Genomic DNA, 6,636 nt, shown 5'->3' on the forward strand with positions numbered 1-6,636 from the left:
CCTTGTTAGGAAAGAAGTCCAGGAACAAACGAGGGATGGTAATTCAGTGCTAGGCAGTTCATTCCGGAGACCTCCGCCCCGGCGGCGGTCACGTGCCTATTGATTTTCAATACCGGGAGGTGGCGTGCCACCCTGGGCGTGGGGGTCACTGGGTTCCAACCAGTTTCTCCCTTATCAGTGAGTCCCTGAGTAGTTGAGCATTAAGACAACAAATGTCCATGGTTAACGGCGTGTCACATGGCAGCCTGAAGGACGTGCCAATTTTCTAATGAAGTCAGGTTGTTGGCAAACACAGCAGTCATTGCCTGTTGAAGGAGGCCTTCTTTTGTGTATTTGCAGTGCTCCTAAGTGCTTCGAAAGATGCCAGTGACACCACCGCCTGGGGAGAGAGCCTCCCTGCCCCGACTACCGAGAGGAAAAATCAGCAAAATCGGGGCTTGGAGCAAAGTGGGGCGGGTGTCACAGACAGCGTCCCCCAGGTGTGTCTGCAGAAGAAATAGTCTACATAATACACGTGTTCCAAGGCCCTGGGTGGCTCCCCACCCCCACGGCGCCATCGTCCAGAAAGAGCGAGGAGCCGGCACTGTCCGTGCCCTGTGCTCGGGGCCCTGGCCGTGAGCCGGTGCAGGACCTGCTCGGCCTCCACTGCTCGCTAGCCGCGTCTGCCCGTGCTCCCCCCGACTCCCGACCAGTAATAAATTACAGTTGCCATCCTGTATTGATTATTGAAAATGCTATGTCCATGGGAAGAAAATGCCACTGCTTTAAATATCAACATTACAAGGGATTTTAAAAGTTGTTTTTTTTTTTTTTAAGAGAACAGGAACATGTGATAAAAATGCTTAAGCAACTGAAAGGAGATGAGGAGAGTAGCAGTGGACAGAACTGTTATACCGAAGGAAAAAAAATCCCCCAAGCTTTGGCCAGACCAGCGCTGCCCGGCTCAGGTAAGGAGTCGAAAGTCACATTATGTCTCATGCTGGACTTTTTTTTTTTTCAGGAATGGTGAAATTTATAATGAAATTCAACAAGGAAAGTGGAAAAACAGCCAAATGGGTGCAGCAAAGTGGTTAATAGGATCATTAGGCTCCCCGCTGTATCTGTGCGGACATTGCGTGCCTGTGCCCCGGTGCTCACAGCAGACTGCGGGAACAGGCTGCCAGTTAGGAGCTGGCTCAGCAGTGCCGGCACAAACTGCCATCTTCCTGTGGATTTACAGCTGCCACTTCTGCTACTTCAATTAGTTCTATAGCACACAGATGTTGCTTAAATGTTGCTGCTAATGATACTGCAATAAGCGTAAGATTCATGCCATATTTTGAGGCACGTAAATTTCTCAAGTGGCACAATTAAAGTGGAAATATTAGGTGGTGAGAACTTGGCAGTGTCTCCAACTTGGAAGGCGCACCCGCTATGCAATAATGGGTCAAAAATTCATTCAAGTTTTACTGCTGTTCCGAGTTTTAAAAGACTTTTCACAGTTGAATGCAAAGTAGTAAAAAGCAGGGTATTAGGAAATGAGAAAGCAGCTCTGTTATTCAGACATGACTTTTAATTTCAAATTGAAATCACATGCTCACCCTCTCCAAGTCTGAGCGGAGGGGAAAGGAATGGCATGATTGGGCAGCGGCTCTGAGGGCACCAAGTCCTGCACGCTGATGCCATACCCACTGGACACGCGTGCACGCCTCACACTGTACCCGACCAGGGAAGGAGGCAGATGCTGAAGCCCCCAGTTTCCTTTCAGCCCGGGGCCAGGGCCTGGTTAAGAAAACGCGCAATGCCCGCACATGCAGGCGCATGCCTGGACACACACCCATGTGTCCACCTGCGCTCGCATACACTTGCACACACATGCCTGCATACGGTGTGTCCTGCCCCTCCTCCTACACATCTGTGTGCACACACAGACAGAGGATGTGTCCCCCCACCCTCTCACACCCCCTCCATCTCTACCCCCAGCCCAGGTAGGGAACGGAGCAGAGAGGGCCTTCTGGCGCTCTGCCCATCTACCTCATTTGTCACCCCAAGCACAGTCCCCTGCCTGTCGCCAAAATTCTCTCCCATGAAAATTCTCTCCTTGGAAGCGGATCTTTTCCCTGACTGGTTGTCAAATGAGCTTTTGATTTTCTCAGCACCCACTTGAGAGGCAGGCGACCAGGGTGCCCCCCACCCAGCAGGCCCTGCCGCTGCCTCAGCCCTGCTGGGGGTGATGCCCCACCCCGCCCCGCCCCCACCATTCTGGCGTATTGATTTGCAGGGTTGGGTCGGGGGCTGCATTGCTCCTAATCGGGATCACGTAGTTCTGCCATCCCAATTAGAATTCGAGCCCAGGTGCTGCACGACTCCGGAGGCAGTGTGCCAGGGCCTGCACGGCAACACGCAGATCCTGGTCCCCGCAGTGGAGCTGGGTGCTGCCCTGCAGATTATCTGCAAATTCTTATTTTCCCCTTAATGATGCGAACCGTTGAATGGAGCCTTCCCTGGACGCTGAACTGTCTCACAATCAGGCAGCTCCCGGGGCCTTTCTGCCTCCCCCTCCCACACCTGCCCCTCCCTCCCTCCCTCCCTCCCTCCCCCTCTCCCCTCCCTCCTCTCCCCCCCATCCCTCATTCTGCCACTGCACCGCCTGGGTTAGTTACAGTAGCTCTTCCAGATGTCAGCGCTGTCTTGTTCCGAAGCAACATGGGCAGTGACTCCCACTGACCTCAGGACAATGGAGCTCGCTGGAGCACGATGCATGCGAGGAACCACAAGTAATTGAGAGGGAGAGAAATGTCACGGTAGCATTTCTGTTGACACTGCATTCTGCGTGTGGCGGGAAGCCCAGGACCCGGTGGCCAGAGCAGCCGTGGCCGGGCCCCCAGATTGCATCCTGCAGGAGGGAGGAGGCAATTGAAACAAATCTTGGCTTCCCAAAGAAACGAAAGATGCCCAGGAGCAAAGGCCCGGGCAGAGAAGCCCGGGGCACCGGGTCCACGCGTGCAGGCGCGTGCAGGCCAGAGCCCGGCTGCTGGCTCAGTCCTGCTTCCCCAGCCCTCTTTATTGTCTTCCATAATGCTTAATGTACTGTTTGTATATGTTGTCCTTGCACTATATTTTGATGTGCTCTCATATATTTTATTCATCTCTGGCTTTCCACGAAGGCAAGCTCAGAGCAACACTGAGAATAATTATTTGCTGCCATCAATCAAGTGTCTGCGTGTTCGGCTCCTCGTGGGACAGCCTTGGTTTTCAGCGTGGCGTGTAACTCTCGCTCGTGGGACCACCCCGTCCTTTGTTCCCACGTCTATTGGCAATGCCATCCAGCACTGGCTAGGGGCATTCCCACAAGGAACAGCACAGCTGCCTGTTCTCAGGGACCTCAAGGGGAGCAGCTCGGTGCACCTGCGCCCATCACAGAAGTAAGCACGGAGAGCGGGCCCCTGCATCTACTCTCTGCTCTGTACGGGGTATCGGGACCCTGTGCTTACTGGACAAGTAAGTCACAGCTCCAAGCCACAGCTCCGACCATGGGACCCATCTCAGAGGGAGAGGTGCCAAGGGCTCCCCTGAGAGGCCTGGGTCAGGCCTCCCCACCCGCTGCTACTCCCTCGGCTGCGTCCATCTCAGTGGAACAGCCCCAGAGCCCTGACGCATTTAAGGCCTGGCCTTTGTGCCTGACTTATTTGCAGCGTGTGTCTGGAGACCAAAGAGACACAGGCTCCTGGTCGTGGCCTCGTGCTCAGCACAGGTGTGTGTGTATGTCTGTCTGCTCCCAGGAGCACAGCGGTGCCGATTCTGGGCTTGGGTGAAGGGCGCGTGGAGGTTAAGCAGGGGCGGAATGACAAAGACGTCCCTGTCCCCTGGTAGCAGGTACTTAGCAGATGGGAAAATATTAGCAGATGGGAAAGCAGCAGATTCATGTAGATCAAGATGCAAATTTAAAAGCCGCCAGCCCAGTACTAAATATTTACCCTCAGCACCTCCACCCGTCCGACACTGCCTGTATTTAACGAGCCCACACAGCCACTCTGAGACAAAGTCACCCGAAAATCAGGAGGTCTGAGTCCTGTGCTTCGGAACAGAGTCTTCTCAAATTAGATTTCAACATGAAAACAGAGGAAGACTTCAGAATTTCTGTCAGCGTCTGGACCTGCATCCCTGAGGAGCTACTGTATGTCTTTCAAGATCAAGTTATTCATAACTAAAACTTAAATGCTGCCCCATCCGAGAAGGTAGGTCCTTTTGGCTCCCAAAGAGCTCATCTCCAAACCTCTCATGTCAGGCAGTCTTTTAAAATGCAGCCCCTTCTCGTTGTCATGACGGTATTGTACCCTTCCCCCTGCAAATCCACAAATAACACAAGTTGCACCTGAGCCCCAGCAAGCCATCCTGCCTAAAGCCTGGGTCTAGGGCCTCCCGTGTGGCCTACAGGGGCTGACCCCTCCCTGTGTCACCATCACAACTGTCACCTCATGTCAGCATGGGACCTGAGCACTTCTGAGACACACCTGTTCTCACTGTGTCCATTTCACAGCCAGGACACTGAGGCTGGGCTGTAGATCCCTTTGGACCCCCTCAATCCTGGCACCGAGGGGCCGGGGTTTATGTTTTGGCTACAGCTGACTTCGGGGAATTCAGCTGAATGCTTCCAAAGGGACTCCTGCATGGCAAACTCCAGCCGATGCCGTCATACACGGCAATCACTCCATTGATTCCTCTAGCCTGGCACCACCGTGGGCTCTGGGCCTGGTGGCATCACCATCCCAGAGGACGAAGATGGTGACCAAGGAGAGAGTCAGTAGTATAATTTCAAATTGGGAAGTGTGGGAAGTTCCCACAGTCTGCAAGTGCAAGTCTGAGGATGAGAACCAGTGCCCGGTGCAGGTGACGACTTCCGCCCCTAGTCCCAGAATCTGGGGTCCCAGCCTGCCACCCGAGAACTTCCTCTGCCCATTTGGACTTGGCCACTGGGATTCAAGCCAGGCCACCGGCCTTGAGCTCTCAGTTGGAGGAGAGTGTGGAACCTGACTGCCTTCATATGACACCGGCACACGGGAAGTTGCCCAAGTCATGGCCCTGATTAATTTTGCTCTGCTATTTATATTAGAGCAGGGTTGCCGTGGCAACCATAGAGTAGGCTGCTTCGACAGCCTTGGCTGGAGGAGCCAGGCTATGGGGAGTGGGGACAGCAGGCAGGTCTCTCACACCTTCCCAGCTCCAGAGACCCTGGGTCAACATACTCATAGCTACCCTCCCCTGCACTCCAGCTACCTCCCTGACCCTGCTCAGGGTGGGTGCTGCTTGTTCCCATTGCCCCATCCCTGTCTCCCTCCACGCTGCTCTACCGTGCTGCCTTGTGGAGCACTTTTGCTTCCTGGGACACTGACCCAAGCTTGTCCCCCTGCTGGATTTTGGGTTCCTGAAAAGCAGGACCCCAAGAACCAGTGAGACCTTCACGCACGGGCAGGCGCTCGGGGTGGGTTTGTGCTGAAGAGCTCTCTGCTGAATGTGGTGGCCATTTCCTCCAATTACTGTTGAAATGGCACTCTCCGGGTAGTGTCTGATATGCCTGCATCCCAACCGATCTTTAGATTTGATTTTGAAGTTTGGTCTGTTTTCCCGGTGGTTCCCATGGCACCTCAAACCTAGTGACACATGAAAATCCAGTCAGAGGGATTCTTTGGGGAGTGGTCAGCTGAGAGGTTGGGCACTGTAGACAAGGTGTAGGCATCTCAGACCCTGAGACCCCCCATGGCCATCCTCCCCCCAGCCTCCTGGCTGCTTCCTCACCCCAGCCCCCAGACCAGAGCCATCGTCCAGATGAAAAAAACCACACTTCCACACTCCTAATACTAACACATTCCTTCCCTTCTTCCACCCCTACCTGAGTTGAAATTTGAGTGACAGGCAGTTATATGTGAATAAAGATTTGAAATATCATTTAATAACCTAGATGTCAAAACAAGGAAACACATACATCAATATGTTTCATGGAAATTGACTCAAAATATAGGAAATTTTAGGAAAAAACATGTCAAATCACAGTGAACTAATGGGCTTAACTGGAATGCAGCATTGCTTCATTGCTTAGAAATCAACCTAAGCTGCCGTATTCATATAGGGAAGAGGGGCCTTGATCCTCTCAGTCTGGGAAAACTCAACAGAGTAGGAAAGGTCTCTTTAATCTGATGAAAACATCCAGAAAGGACCCATGGCTGAGACCACCCTAGCTGGAGAAGGGCACTTGGTGGGCGCTTAGGCACAGGCTTGCTGCTCCATTGCTGTTGAACCTGAGAAACTGGCCTGTGCAGGGGAGCAAGCAAGTCAAGTTCACCAAGATGGGAAAGGACCCTGCTGTGAAATGGCTTCACTGTTTTCCTAGAAATCTGAATGGACCAGCTGGATAAAGCTACAACACTAATCACATGGCTTCAGAAAGGTCAAAGGCTATAAGCTCAAATGCCCAGATCAATGGTATTTCTATGAGCTTTCCTGGAACAAAGTAGGTAATTTAGACAGTTTATAATAACATCAGAAAGCAGAATGCTCAGCAAGAGTATTCGTGAATGAAGTGTAAGACCGCCGTGCTTAAACTCCAGAACATTCTTGAGAGTTCTAAGAAAATCTAAATCATTGGGGAGCTATACCATG

Source organism: Ochotona princeps, chromosome 13 (genome assembly GCF_030435755.1).
Source record: "Ochotona princeps isolate mOchPri1 chromosome 13, mOchPri1.hap1, whole genome shotgun sequence".
Classification (NCBI taxonomy): domain Eukaryota; kingdom Metazoa; phylum Chordata; class Mammalia; order Lagomorpha; family Ochotonidae; genus Ochotona; species Ochotona princeps.